Source organism: Aedes albopictus, chromosome 3, assembly GCF_035046485.1.
Source record: "Aedes albopictus strain Foshan chromosome 3, AalbF5, whole genome shotgun sequence".
NCBI lineage: Eukaryota > Metazoa > Arthropoda > Insecta > Diptera > Culicidae > Aedes > Aedes albopictus.
Genome location: NC_085138.1, coordinates 377,215,168 through 377,231,149, shown reverse-complemented (window position 1 = coordinate 377,231,149; position 15,982 = coordinate 377,215,168). Strand labels below are relative to the sequence as shown.

Below are 15,982 nucleotides of genomic sequence, written 5' to 3'. Positions count from 1 at the left end.
ATTATAGATTTGGTAAATATTTTAAGGAAATAATCAAATTCTGGGTTGAAAGGAATTGAACTGCACAGTTAATATTATGGGTTAAGCCCTAATCGGGCAGTGGCAAGAATATTGCCACCAGCGCTGGTGGCCTAAACGGGCAGTGGCAACTATATTGCCACCTAGATTTTTGAGAGTTTCTTTCAAACAAAAATTGCTTTGTAGGGAATCGCGCTACTTGGGCGGTGGCTTCTATATTCGTCTGTTTTCCAATATAACTCAGTCAATCTTGAACCAATTGACACAATTCTTGGAATGCGGTGAGATAGGTATAGTATCTACCCGTGTACAAAATTTCAAGTCAATCGGTTCAAAATTGACCGAGTTACAGTGGATAACAGACGAAGAAAACCACCGCCCAAGTAGCGCGATACCCTACATGTAATCATGTATATAATCATTTCCATAATAGTATGCTTTTACAACTCTTCTAGTTTTCTCGGCCTTATAAAGGGTTAAATTGGTTTCATTTACCAATACCTTCTGGAGTTATCCCAGAGGTTCATGTAGGTTTGTTCTAACTAGGTTCACCACGTCCTCCCAAACTGCATGGTGATGCAAGACGTTGTTAGTTTAAGGACAGACTTGTTAGAATCCTAAAATGGCCGACTTTGGTACCTACTCACGATTTTGAGGACACAAATCTATTCGTAAACAAAACCAGCGCACCTGAGCTTATTTTGAGATTTGTGCGTCTGAAGTTCTGATGCACTGTTGAAGCGGGATTTCAAGACGTTTGTCCTTAAATTGGTTTCATTTACCAATACCTTCTGGAGTTATTCCAGAGGTCCATGTAGGTTTGTTCTAACTAGGTTTATCACGTCCTTCCAAACTGCATAGTGATGCAAGACGTTGTTAGTTTGAATTGGTTTCATTTACCAACACTTTCTGCAGTTATCCCAGAGGTCCATGTAGGTTTGTTCTAACTAGGTTCATCATGTCCTCCCAAATTGCATAGTGATGCAAGACGTTGTTAGTTTAAATTAGTTTCATTTACCAATACCTTCTGGAGTAATTCCAGAGGTCCATGTAGGTTTGTTCTAACTAGGTTTATCACGTCCTTCCAAACTGCATAGTGATGCAAGACGTTGTTAGTTTAAATTGGTTTCATTTACCAACACCTTCTGCAGTTATCCCAGAGGTCCATGTAGGTTTGTTCTAACTAGGTTCATCATGTCCTCCCAAACTGCATAGTGATGCAAGACGTTAGTTTAAATTGGTTTCATTTACCAATACCTTCTGGAGTTATTCCAGAGGTCCATGTAGGTTTGTTCTAACTAGGTTTATCACGTCCTTCCAAACTGCATGGTGATGCAAGACGTTGGCCCTTATTATGAGTGTCACTTCACGATGAAAATCGATCACGGTGACACATTGCGAATCCACGGTGAAAAAGTTGTGGGTTAATCAAAGGGGAATCACTTTCACCGTCCTTATTACCGGTGTCACTTTTTGGTTTTCACCGTGAAGTGACACTTGTAATCAGGCCCGTTGTTAGTTTAAATTGGTTTCATTTACCAACACCTTCTGCAGTTATCCCAGAGGTCCAGGTAGGTTTGTTCTAACTAGGTTCATCATGTCCTCCCAAACTGCATAGTGATGCAAGACGTTGTTAGTTTAAATTGGTTTCATTTACCAATACCTTCTGGAGTTATTCCAGAGGTCCATGTAGGTTTGTTCTATGTGCACCACGTTCTCCCAAACTGCATGGTGATGCAAGACATTGCAAGTTTAAATTGATTACATTTACCAATACATTTTGGAGTTGTTCCAGAGGTCATGTAGGTTTGTTCTAATAATAAGGTTCACCACGTCCTCCCAAACTTCATGGTGATTCAGGAGTAAGTTTAAATTGATATCATTAACCAATACCTTCTGCAGTTGTTCCAGAAGTCCAAGCATGTTTGTTCTAACTAGATTCACCACGTCCTCCCAAATTGCATGGTGACGCAAGATATCAATCGTATATGATTCGTTGGAATTCATGACCTATTTGTTTTTGATAGTGTAAACTGAAATACCAACGATTTACTTTCCAAAGCGGATTCTATCGTCATGTTGCATAACTAAAAGACCGCGCTTGTTCATTTGGTAAGGAGAGGGATCAAGTCAGGTTTCAGTTCACTTGGTATATGGATGGTTCCTAAGTAGTTAAATAATTGGGTACACTAGTCTTTATTTCAAGTTGAGTACCTAACTGTAGGGATTAGATAATTTATTGAGAACATTAAACAACAAAATCATAATACATACCTACACCCTCATTCTTGTTTTCGATCGAATCCACATTCGAACGTAAATCGTTCACATTTCCGTTTACGCCAACAAAATCAAATGGGCTACGGATTCGAACGATTCAAATACGTTAGAAAACCGATACGTCCGTAAACAAGAATGAGGGTGATACACTGGGTAATTTGCTTCCGAAACTACCTTAAACCTAGCACCAGTTCACATCACTAACTTTTTATCGGCGCATTTCTCGATCAACTGATTGAAATCCTACTGAGATTTCTGGGCGCCTCGAAACGTAGCGCCGACGAGTAGATTTGGTTGGTTTTGCTCCAGGCTCACATGACCGGTCTGCAGAGTCTTCCCAAAATCCAGCTGCTTCTCGGTTCCCTTCGAACCTCTGCACACTCCACGCGAAGAGCGACCCTCGGAGATTGTAGAATCACTTTATTTCCGCCCCATCGGAACGTTTCAAGTCGCTTTCGAGCACTTTGGCGCTGTTGATTACCTCGTGGATCGAGGCATTGCTGAAGAAGCCATCTAATTTCATCATCGAAAGTAAAATTTTGCACCGGCCAAACAGCAGCGGCATCATTTTGTTGGGCTAAGATTCATGGCTTTGGCGAACGTCCAGACCACTCAGGAGCACTGCATCGATGATGTGCGTGAACGATTTTCTGCGTTTCTTCATCCTGGATGCTAAAACAGAGTAATTTTATGAGAAAAGAATGTGAAATTTGTTTACACAGATATATCGGATACGATGGCTTACCTTTCGCGGAATTTTCTTCAAAACTTTCCCTGTATAGAACCATCCGCGGTGGTAGAACCAACCGGGATTCCTTAATTTGCGTGTTGAACTGGATTTGTCCCGATCGTAGATCACGTTGCTCAAAAAACACCGCCCTGATCGACCGTTATAGGTATCCACCGGCATGAAGAACCAATAATTGGTTGTACTCTTGAACAACTTATTCAGCGGTCGCTTCCAAACAACGTGGAACCGGTCGCTGGGAACATTTTAACGCATAATCCAGCACACATTTTGCAAATCCATCCGTCGGCAAGAGACGTGGTTTGTGATCCAACTTTCGTTGACGCCACAGCGTTTCCTGAAACAGTTGTCGGTCGATTCGGTTTTCCGATTGACGAACGAAGTCTCCTCGAATGTTGTTGATTGTTTTTCTGTCCCTGAATCTGTCGGCCAATTCCTATTTTGTAATCACGAATGTAGTTGGAGAAAGATGTGTCCTTTTCCATCATCATCTTCAGGGTCATCAGGAAACTTTACTCATCAATTCCTCATGAACGCAGTGCTTGTTCTCCCACAAAACTAGATTGGTCGATTGCAGGTATCTTGCAAATAGCGAATTTCGATTCTAACAAACTAGATATCGTTCCGAGCTGGCCGGACTGGACACTTTTCCGTATGATTTGGTCAGGATGTCCACCAAACCGACACGTCGTCACTAAACGGCGGAAGATTTGTAAACAAACAAGTTGTTGACAAGTCGTTTGACATTTCGCTCAATTCGCCCGTTCAAGGGGTTCACCGAAGGGTGCCAATTACGCAAAACAAGAGGGGCTTGCAAAAGGGTGAAAAAGAAAGTGGTACCGAAAAAAACGATTACTGCTCCGTCTGTATCTTCGTTTGTGGTTGCACTAGCGAAGCGAAGTTTTCAGCGAACTTTCTGTCATTCCTCATCCGACCCGACATGCATCCCTGATGTTTTCGTTTTCAGTCCGACGCCGTGTTGACAATAGTCCTGTTCAACGACGTAGGTTGAACTTGCTCGAACTTGCTCGAAGTTGCTGCATCCTACTCATACCCATTTGTCAACAAATGAGAAAGAGCGGGATGGAGCAAGTGCGAGCAAGTTCGAGCAAGTTCAACCTACGTCGTTGAACAGGACTAATCACGACTTTATCCTATCTGGGCGTCTGTCAGTGCAAGCGCGCCAAATTTTTCGTGAATGAGCACTTGAGTGAGCATGTGGTGTTGGTGGTTAAGGTGAAACGGTACGCTAGCCGCTATTAATTAGAAAAATTGTTTCGGTAATGTCGATCGGCTTTTTTTTGCGAAAACGCAATCTGAAAAGTATTAATTAATTAAAAATAGTAAGCGCACGGGTACACTGAGACGATTTTCCGTATACTTATTATATGTGAAACTACATAATTTTTTGCAATTTGTCATCCCAAATAAAATATATGGATGAGAAACATAACAAACATAAGATTCATCCCATATATTGTCGTCGCGGTTGAAACCCGAAGATTCCCCACACCCGACAATCCAATTTTCTCAAAATCCATACGTGAAACCTAACGTCGGACGTAGTGCGCTGGACAGCGGACCTGTCCCTCTATCCAGCGCACTGTGCCCGACGTACGTCCGACACACGATTTAGGAGAAACATCGATTTTCGCGTGTCAAAAATTCCGATTTTCAACTGCACGAACAATAAAAATTATGATTTGAAGCGCAGACAAATTATTTGCGTTGATTATATAAAATTTATGTGTGAGCCTTATAGCTTTTATGTTTTGAAAAATTATAGTTTTTATGTGTTCCTTTCAAATAAAAATTATATTCATAGCAATTATTTTTAATTACTTCTGTTTTGAAAAAAAAATATTATTTAATCAATTTTATTAAAATTATTATTTTTATTCACATCAGGGGTGGTTTTCGAAGAAGTTGCGAAAAGTGCGTCTATACGCCATATGATACAGCCTGACATCGTTTCTGATGCATTGTAATCCTCGTGCTCCGCATCGCCATCGTCGTCGACTGCAACAGGAAGTGAACCCTGCGTTGGTCCTGCACCTCGTCTTCCTTCCAGCTCAACCGAATCTCAGCGTAGGTTGGCTGCAGCAAAAACGCCATATTGGTCAATCTAACTCAGCATCCCAGAAAACCTCCCGTCCTATGAACTTGTCTCATGAATTCCGCAGAGTTTTTCATTAGGGTACGCGATATCCATGATAATGTTAAGATTAATCTGCTGGTTTGGGACGAAGATTCCGGAAATGTTCACCGCTGCTAAGATGCGTTGGATCTGTCCAGAATGGTGCGGTTTTAGATGCACTGCAGGAATCCCGATAGGAATCGTTGTTCGTCGGTTAAAACCCTAGTTTGTCATGTAGAAATAAAAGGCAATTAAGCAAATGGCGATTTGCTACACAACATCAATATTTAGGGGCTGCCCATAAACCACGTGGTCATGGGGGGGTTCGGCCAATGACCATTTTGTATGGACAAATTAAAAATTTTGTATGGACAAATGGGGGGGGGGGGGGGGGGGTTTGAAAAGTCCCAAAAAAAATGACCACGTGGTTTATGGACAGCCCCTTACCTTCTAAAACGACCGTCAGAACCGCAATCAGATTATTTTACAGCTACCATCTCAGCTTGCCACCTCGCTCGTCGTTTTTCGCCATCTGCTTTTCTTTACTATTACTTTAGAGCTTTTAGTAGAACTTGTTACTTCAGACTCTAGTTTAATTTAAAAACACTTCACTAATACTTTACTTTTGCAAAAGAAAATAAAAAATGAATAACTCTTTTAAAGAAAAACTAGAAAGGACGAGCAAGTTCCTTTTAATTCTATTACTGTGCTTATCTTCGGACAGATAGGCCTATTTCGTCTGTGTCGAGCACTTGACACTGAAGAAGTCTGTAAGTCACAGACGAAATAGGCCTATCTGTCCGAAGATAAGCACAGTAGTAGAATTAAAAGGAACTTGCTCGTCCTTTCTAGTTTTTCTTTAAAAGAGTTATTCATTTTTTATTTTCTTTTGCAAAAGTAAAGTATTAGTGAAGTGTTTTTAAATTAAACTAGAGTCTGAAGCATCTGCTTTTGCCAAACTTTGAAATTATGTTTGAAGAAACATAAATTTTAGCTATAACACAGCAACCATAAAGTTCATAATAACACAAACATAAAAGTAAAGAATACATATATTCATCTTATGAGTCGCCTCATATTGAATAATTGAATAATAGGGTCGTTTTAAAATTTATGTTTTCATACATAAAAACAATGATTTCAAAACCTTATACCTATTATGTTTGAGAGTCTTATAATCATTAAGTTTGCTTTTTTGTCAGTGTACAATAGCTTAGCAAGTTCGGAATTTTGTGTGAAATTAGTTTTTGTTTTTTATCATGGAAAAATGCTTCTGACTACCATGGTGAGTTCGTCTCATTTCCCCTTAAGTTCGCTAGTAATGCAGTGAAGTTTGAGCGATGCTCATTCTTCGGTTTTCTTCCAAATCCACAATATAATGTTTAAGATATTGAAGTTTTGAAAGTATACCTAATTGCTAATCGTTTTACTAGCCGTCAATTCAGAAATATTTCATTAGAATGATTAGAGAGAATAGAGAATAGAGTGACCCTCCGCTCTCCCCCACACCAAAAAGCTCCGTAGTGAGCTCCCTGGTAGTGGACACTCTGTTCTCAGCCAACAGGCAACACAACAATTAAAATAACAAAACAACAATTATTTAAATGGCTGAGAATAATAATAAAAAAATTGACATCTAATAAGAGAACGAAGTAGCAAAAGAAAACATTAATGTGCTTCTAGTGGACTAAGCGTCCTTTTAAAGAAGCACGAATATGAATTATAAACTAAAGTTTTACTAATTCTAACATATCATATAATTAACAAACTATCTTTAAGTTATTTATGACGGTTAACATATAAATAAACGAAAATAAAGAAAAGATGGAAGATTATAGCAAGAGTTGTGGTATTTGTTTTAACAAAAAACATTTAATTTTGAATTTGAAATGCTGACGAGCAGTTATCGTCTGTATATCTCTGGGTAGCTTATTAAATTCAGATGGCCCGACAAAAGTAAATCGTTTTTGACCGAAATTCGAATATACACGAGGCCGTGAGAGATGATTAACTTGCCTAGTGTAGTGCAGCCGAGGTACCATATTAATCGCTAAATTGTGAATGCACGCAGGGTTGTGTAACATATTGTGGATTAGGAGTAATGTTTGCTCTTCACACATGCCTTGTATTGGTAAGATTTTATGAGGAAAATCTGAATATAACCGAACGGATGGAAACAGAAACGGTAAATTGTAAATTAATTTGATAGATCGATTTTGTAATACTTGTATTTTTTTCAGTTTTGATTTACAAGCTCTTCCCCATGCAATAATCAAATAGTTGAAATGAGAATGAATATGAGCGTAGTAAAACATAAGCAAAGCTCTTCGAGGAATGAAGCTACTAACTCTTCTGAATATTCCACACATCTTCGAAGCTTTTTGCTCAACTTCTTTAATATGTTGATCCCATGATAATGTACAATCAAGAACTATACCTAAATATTTAAAATAATCTACTCTCTCGATGACGTTAGTACCCATCAATAAATCGGGAAGATTCGGAAGCACTTTCCTGGGGGATCGAAATATCATATATTTTGTTTTTTTCAAGTTCAGTGAAAGTAAATTATCGGAAAAATATTCATAAAGAAATTGTAAATCACTACTCATGCTTGAAATAATCGATCTTGGATCAGCGTTGGGATAGAATAAAGCCGTATCGTCGGCAAATAACCTTGGAGTACTCACAAGACGAATTTTGCTAATGTCGTTTATGTAGATCAAGAACAATAGCGGCCCAATGTTGCTTCCCTGAGGGACACCAATATTTATTTGCTTCATTGAACTAGTAACACCATCATACGCAACAAACTGAGTTCTATTATTTAAGTAGCTACTGATGATTCTGTTTGCAACACCTCTAATGCGAAGGGATGACACTCTGATCTTTTGAGCTTAATCATTTTTGAATCTTTTCGGAATCTTTTTGAATCTCTCTGAATCAGTCAAATTTCGACCAAAGAATTTGAGATAACTTTTGCTTCAGTGTTTTGAGCGTGATCTGTCAAAAACTATCCCGCCAAAACAATCGCCGCGTTTGTTTTTTTTTCTCGTGAAAAAAAGTGGTCAGCAACGGTGTTCGTGTTATTCGGCGATTTTGGGAAAACCTGGGAAACCTGGGATCCGGAAAGCTTGCTCAAAAGCAGAATCTGGTGGGAGAGTGCTAGGAATCGCTGTACAGGAGGTATACAATCCCTTCGGCACCGGTCGTTCATTGCTTTCAGGTATGTTGAACATTTTACTGCCGTAAATGTTTTAAAATCGAGTTGGTTATTACTCTTCTTGTTTACAGGAAAGCCGTCAGCAAATAAGGTGTTGCTTGTAAGCATCTGTAGATGACCACTGTCAACAACAGTCGGATGGAACGGTTGGAACTGCCCAAAGCCCTGTTCTGATGAAATTCTAATCCAATCCATAATCTCCAGAAAATATCCCTAGTTATGTGTCGTCAAATTTTTCGTCGGCTGCAACAGAATCAGTGGGAGCAGGTAACGATTCAGGATCCGGTGTTCCAGGAAATCAGGGGCATATCACCAGCGATTTTGACTTTTCCCAACCGTGTGCAACCAAGCTGCACAATATGATCAATAAAGATCAATAAGCTAAAAACTTCAATCAGGATTCTGGTTAACAAAACCAAACAACTGCCCAAGTAAGTGCTATTAAATTTTTATTCCTATCAGTTTTAACCCTTTATAAGGCAGTGGCAACTATATTGCTACCTACTGTTTTTATTTTTTTCTGTTTTACATATAACAATTTATTTCGAACTTCTTTTTTGGTTTACGCAAAATTGGGATTATTAACAACGCCTGGTATTTTTTTTGGTACTAAACAAAGCTTAAACAACAACTTGGGAGCCATTTGTAGTTTTTAAAAGGGGCCAAATTTGACCGCGTGAAGAAAGTTAGCTCAAACTTATTGTAAAACTACAGATTTGGTAAATATTTTAAGAAATAATCAAATTATGGGTTGATATGAGCTGAACTACACAGTTTATATTATGGGTTAAGCCCTAATCCACTCTAAAATCTCTTTTCCGGCTTTTTGTGGAAGTCAAAAGAAGAAAAGTACCCTAAACTGGCAGTGGCAAGATTATTGCCACCAGCGCTGGTGGCCTAAACGGGCAGTGGCAACTATATTGCCACCTCGATTTTTCAAACAAAAATTGTTTTGTACATGTTATCATGTATATAATTATTTCCATAGTAATATGCGTTGACAACTCTTCTAGTTTTTTCGGCCTTATAAAGGGGTAAAACCAGCATTTTCTGTACCTTAATTTTGCCCTTGTTCTACATTTCATTCATGCCGCTCTCCATCCTCGGTTGGCCAGATCACGTTCAACATGATTTGCTATTTTTTTTTCACTTCATTCCACGTCTTTTTGTACCAACCGGATCTGAAGCATACACCTATTTTGCAGGGTTATTGCCCGACATTTTGCAACAAGCCCTAAACATCGTATCTTTCCGGCTTTGGTGATCTAAGCAGTTCTCATATTCTAAATATTTAATACTCTTATTACTTTCTTGTACTTTTTTCTACACTTGATTCGGTGTCCGTCCAATTTTCCAGATATTAACTTTAATGCGACACAAACAGGTGGCTCATCTGGGCGATGAATTCAACTGCGATACTACCCTTATCAACTCCTTTGCTTTGAGCTGGTGGATGACATCCTTCCCTTAGTGTCGAAGTTAATTTATTGCGGTCTGTTATTACTGGAGCTCGATTTGAATAGGTCGTATGTGCTTTTGTCGATATAAATTCGATCAGTTGGATTGGCTTATAGCGAAAACCATTGAAATTTTAAAGATTTTGATACATACAGCCTGTTCCTCATAAGACAGGCTTTCCATTCCATCAACAAGAGTCACCAAAATATCTTCCTACAGTAACTAAAATAAACTGATCGAATTTTATATCGACAAAAGCACATACGACCTATTCAAATCGAGCTCCAGATTAGTTAGTTTTTTAACTTATTGTTATTTCACATTTTTATAGTGTCTTTGAATAAATTGTACTGCTTGGGGGGGGGGTGGGGAGGTTGTTTCGATGGGTATTTAAAAACATCCGAAATTCACATTCAGAGGGGGAGTTCTCTGGCCAAGACTGTAATGACAACTTGTCGTTGAAAAGGTTCACCATGTCCTCTCAAATTGTTAGGTGATACAAAATTCATCATTTGTTTTATAGTCCATAAGATATATCGTAAGGTCGCCATTCACCGTTCGTTTCATACGATTTATGTTCAAGCGGTGAATGGAGCATGAGCGGTGAATGACGACCTCACGGTACTTGAAAGTAATAATAATTTGTCACTGAAAAGGCTCACCATGTCCTCTCAAGTTGTTAGGTGATACTTTTACTTTAAGAAACAGTTCACTTCTGGAAGTAACTGGTCGCAATCCATACCATAGAGTGCCCTCATTTCGTGCGGGTTCAAATTTTGCTAACTGATAATATTTAATTTAATCTAATTCAATTTTACTTTATTTAGCTATAACTGTGTTTACATAAAGTGAAATTTGGACAATTCAATAATAATTATCATTTTTACAATTGTGATCCCTAAAAGTTATGAGTTAGCGAAATTGAACCCGCACGAATTAAGGGCACCACACGGTGCCATACAACAGTTCATGCATACGGGTAAGTACATATATGTAATTAAATAAAGGTATTCATTCTAATAGGTAAATATACTACTTTATGTTATGACATGTGGTAAGTCAAGACAATCTTATTCCTCTGAAATTGTTTAGTGACGCAGATGAATTACCTTTGTAGTGTTTCTTAGTAAGCAGATCTAGTCATGAAGAAGGTTTACCAAGTCCTCCGAAGCTGTTTGGTGACGCATAATACGTTAACCTTGAGAAACAGATCAATTTTCTTAGTAAGTAGTTCTAGTCGTGAAGAAGGTTCACCAAGTCCTCTGAAGCTGTTTGGTGACGCACAATACATATACTTTGAAAACCAGATCAAATATCTTTGTAATTTTTCTTAGAAGCTCTAGTTGTGAAGAAGATTCACCAAGTCCTCCGAAGCTGTTTGGTGACGCACAATACGTATACTTTGAGAAACAGATCAATTTTCTTAGTAAGTAGTTCTAGTCGTGAAGAAGGTTCACCAAGTCCTCCGAAGCTGTTTGGTGACGCATAATACGTTAACCTTGAGAAACAGATCAATTTTCTTAGTAAGTAGTTCTAGTCGTGAAGAAGGTTCACCAAGTCCTCCGAAGCTGTTTGGTGACGCATAATATGTTAACCTTGAGAAACAGATCAATTTTCATAGTAAGTAGTTCTAGTCGTGAAGAAGGTTCACCAAGTCCTCCGAAGCTGTTTGGTGACGCATAATACGTTAACCTTGAGAAACAGATCAATTTTCTTAGTAAGTAGTTCTAGTCGCGAAGAAGGTTCACCAAGTCTTCCGAAGCTGTTTGGTGACGCATAATACGTTAACCTTGAGAAACAGATCAATTTTCATAGTAAGTAGTTCTAGTCGTGAAGAAGGTTCACCAAGTCCTCCGAAGCTGTTTGGTGACGCATAATACGTTAACCTTGAGAAACAGGTCAATTTTCATAGTAAGTAGTTCTAGTCGTGAAGAAGGTTCACCAAGTCCTCCGAAGCTGTTTGGTGACGCATAATACGTTAACCTTGAGAAACAGATCAATTTTCTTAGTAAGTAGTTCTAGTCGTGAAGAAGGTTCACCAAGTCCTCTGAAGCTGTTTGGTGACGCACAATACGTATACTTTGAGAAACAGATCAATTTTCTTAGTAAGTAGTTCTAGTCGTGAAGAAGGTTCACCAAGTCCTCTGAAGCTGTTTGGTGACGCACAATACATATACTTTGAAAACCAGATCAAATATCTTTGTAATTTTTCTTAGAAGCTCTAGTTGTGAAGAAGATTCACCAAGTCCTCCGAAGCTGTTTGGTGACGCACAATACGTATACTTTGAGAAACAGATCAATTTTCTTAGTAAGTAGTTCTAGTCGTGAAGAAGGTTCACCAAGTCCTCCGAAGCTGTTTGGTGACGCATAATATGTTAACCTTGAGAAACAGATCAATTTTCTTAGTAAGTAGTTCTAGTCGTGAAGAAGGTTCACCAAGTCCTCTGAAGCTGTTTGGTGACGCACAATACATATACTTTGAAAACCAGATCAAATATCTTTGTAATTTTTCTTAGAAGCTCTAGTTGTGAAGAAGATTCACCAAGTCCTCCGAAGCTGTTTGGTGACGCACAATACGTATACTTTGAGAAACAGATCAATTTTCTTAGTAAGTAGTTCTAGTCGTGAAGAAGGTTCACCAAGTCCTCTGAAGCTGTTTGGTGACGCACATTACATATATGGTAAGTGGGGGCAGGATGGGTCACCTAAGAAATGGATCCCTATAACATTCTGAATATAAATAGCATTTCTCTGTTTTCTATCACGACTTCCGGATACACTAGTCAGCTATGATATAAGGGTATAGAAAGGTCATACAGTTTGAAACCTGCTTCTTGACAAACAATAGGAGGCAATCAGTGAAGTACTAGATTGAAAGTAGTGAGCTGGATTTTTGTATGGTGAGATGATCGATTCTCCATTTCTGCAATGAAATGGTGCAAACAGCGTGGGTTATATGATTTCTTGCCTAATTTGATGCTGTTTGAGCAAAAGTTTGGGTAACTGTGTTGTTGAAGTTGCAAGAAATAAATAATACAACAACACAGTTACCCAAACTTTTGCTCAACCAGCATCAAATTAGTCAAGAAATCATATAACCCACGCTGTTTGCACCTTTTCATTGCAGAAATGGAGAATCGATCATCTCACCATACAAAAATCCAGCTCACTACTTTCAATCTAGTACTTCACTGATAGCCTCCTATTGTCAAAACATGACCCATCTTGCCCCACCTCATTTCTACGGGGGCAAGATGGGTCAGCTATCAGAAATTCGATTCTTCTCCAACAAAAAATACTAGATCTTCTATTTTTTCTCTATACATCTAAGCTTCACATACGTACAGATTACATGAAATAAGTGTTGAAACATATCTGTAGATTATTCTCAGAAATAGAATATTTTTATTCAGGTAGCCATAAAAAACTTTGAAAACTTATATTTTTTGTAGAAAAATATTAAAAATATGTTCACAAATTTTCAGCGCTCTAGTCGCTTCGATAATGTAGGTGACATAATAGCCTTTCTATGAAAAATAAAACATTTTTAAAAAATATGCAAACATACCGAAAAATTAGGGTGACCCATCTTGCCCCGTCTACACATTACACGTAGTTATATGGAATGTATAGCATAAGGAGTATAACGAAAAAATGTTTTATTTTTTTTTCTGCGTAAGGAACGTAAAGAATTTTAAAAACAATATATCACTTTTTTGTGTATCCACGTCGTTCATCTCGGAAAATTATAGAAAGATTCAAAAAATAAATCGTACGGTTGAAAACGGTACTGACCCATCTTGCCCCCTGACCCATCTTGCCCCCACATACCATACTTTGAAAACCAGATCAAATATCTTTGTAATTTTTCTTAGAAGTTCTAGTTGTGAAGAAGGTTCACCAAGTCCTCCGAAGCTGTTTGGTGACGCATAATACGTTAACCTTGAGAAACAGATCAATTTTCTTAGTAAGTAGTTCTAGTCGTGAAGAAGGTTCACCAAGTCCTCCGAAGCTGTTTGGTGACGCATAATACGTTAACCTTGAGAAACAGATTTTTTTTTATTCTTTATTAAAGTGATTTTCCTCCGTAGGAGGGTTCATCACTAGTGAGAAACAGATCAATTTTCCTAGTAAGTAGTTCTAGTCGTGAAGAAGGTTCACCAAGTCCTCCGAAGCTGTTTGGTGACGCATAATACGTTCCTTGAGAAACAGATCAATTTTCTTAGTAAGTAGTTCTAGTCGTGAAGAAGGTTCACCAAGTCCTCCGAAGCTGTTTGGTGACGCATAATACGTTAACCTTGAGAAACAGATTTTTTTTTATTCTTTATTAAAGTGATTTTCCTCCGTAGGAGGGTTCATCACTAGTGAGAAACAGATCAATTTTCCTAGTAAGTAGTTCTAGTCGTGAAGAAGGTTCACCAAGTCCTCCGAAGCTGTTTGGTGACGCATAATACGTTCCTTGAGAAACAGATCAATTTTCTTAGTAAGTAGTTCTAGTCGTGAAGAAGGTTCACCAAGTCCTCCGAAGCTGTTTGGTGACGCATAATACGTTCCTTGAGAAACAGATCAATTTTCTTAGTAAGTAGTTCTAGTCGTGAAGAAGGTTCACCAAGTCCTCCGAAGCTGTTTGGTGACGCATAATACGTTAACCTTGAGAAACAGATTTTTTTTTATTCTTTATTAAAGTGATTTTCCTCCGTAGGAGGGTTCATCACTAGTGAGAAACAGATCAATTTTCCTAGTAAGTAGTTCTAGTCGTGAAGAAGGTTCACCAAGTCCTCCGAAGCTGTTTGGTGACGCATAATACGTTCCTTGAGAAACAGATCAATTTTCTTAGTAAGTAGTTCTAGTCGCGAAGAAGGTTCACCAAGTCCTCCGAAGCTGTTTGGTGACGCATAATACGTTAACCTTGAGAAACAGATCAATTTTCTTAGTAAGTAGTTCTAGTCGTGAAGAAGGTTCACCAAATAGTTCTAGTCGCGAAGAAGGTTCACCAAGTCCTCCGAAGCTGTTTGGTGACGCATAATACGTTAACCTTGAGAAACAGATTTTTTTTTATTCTTTATTAAAGTGATTTTCCTCCGTAGGAGGGTTCATCACTAGTGAGAAACAGATCAATTTTCTTAGTAAGTAGTTCTAGTCGTGAAGAAGGTTCACCAAGTCCTCCGAAGCTGTTTGGTGACGCATAATACGTTAACCTTGAGAAACAGATCAATTTTCTTAGTAAGTAGTTCTAGTCGTGAAGAAAGTTCACCAAGTCCTCTGAAGCTGTTTGGTGATGCACAATACATATACTTTGAAAACCGGATCAAATATCTTTGTAATTTTTCTTAGAAGTTCTAGTCGTGAAGAAGGTTCACCAAGTCCTCCGAAGCTGTTTGGTGACGCACAATACATATACTTTGAAAACCAGATCAATTTTGTCATTTTTTTCAGTAAGTACATAGTTCTAGTCGTGAAGAAGATTCATCAAGTCCTTTGAAGCTGTTTCTTGATGCACAATACGTATTAACAGATCGATTTTCTTTGTATGTATTTTTTTTCCAGTAATTAGATCTAGTCGATTGGAAAGTTCACCAATTCCTATGAAGTTGTCGTACAATACATCTACTCCAGAAATAAATCATTTCTATTTGAAGTATTGCTTCTTATAATCAGAACTTGTCGATAAGAAGGTTCAACAAGTCCTCCAAAGTGAATTGATGACAATACATCTACTACCCATCTACTTTAGAAACATATTCATATAGGGTAGAAGCTTCAGTTTTAACCAGTCCGGAGTTTTGGCCATAGTGCGGTATTGAGCCTGTTGGGATCTAAATCGGCGTGAATTTATTTTTTACTAGTAGATCCTCAGGCTTATTCTGCGCGGCGTGTGAGGTGAGACGGACGGTTTCGTCTCACGTGACGTGAGACGACTAATGTAAATCAAATGGGGCGAGTCGACTTTTGTCACCTCATTCGACTCGTCTCACCTCACACGCCGCGCAGAATAAGCCTGCCTAATACAATATGATGATTACAGCCGTGAAAACCACACATTTTGATTAAAAACTGGAAGAAAAAAATAATTTTCCTTAAAAAATCTGCTCCCATATATCTATTTTGGCCATGGTGC

General features: G+C 38.4%; 1 long non-coding RNA gene and 1 pseudogene across 1 annotated transcript; one reads left to right on the top strand and one right to left on the bottom strand.

Annotated features, from left to right (window-relative positions):
- Positions 1–2,525: 2,525 nt before the first annotated feature.
- On the bottom strand, positions 2,526–5,161 carry LOC134290948 (cap-specific mRNA (nucleoside-2'-O-)-methyltransferase 1-like; annotated as a pseudogene).
- Positions 5,162–8,057: 2,896 nt separating this feature from the next.
- On the top strand, positions 8,058–9,336 carry LOC134289621 (uncharacterized). The gene is made up of 2 exons (XR_009998582.1): positions 8,058–8,409; positions 8,478–9,336. It is a non-coding gene; the product is annotated as an uncharacterized LOC134289621 (long non-coding RNA).
- Positions 9,337–15,982: the final 6,646 nt, after the last annotated feature.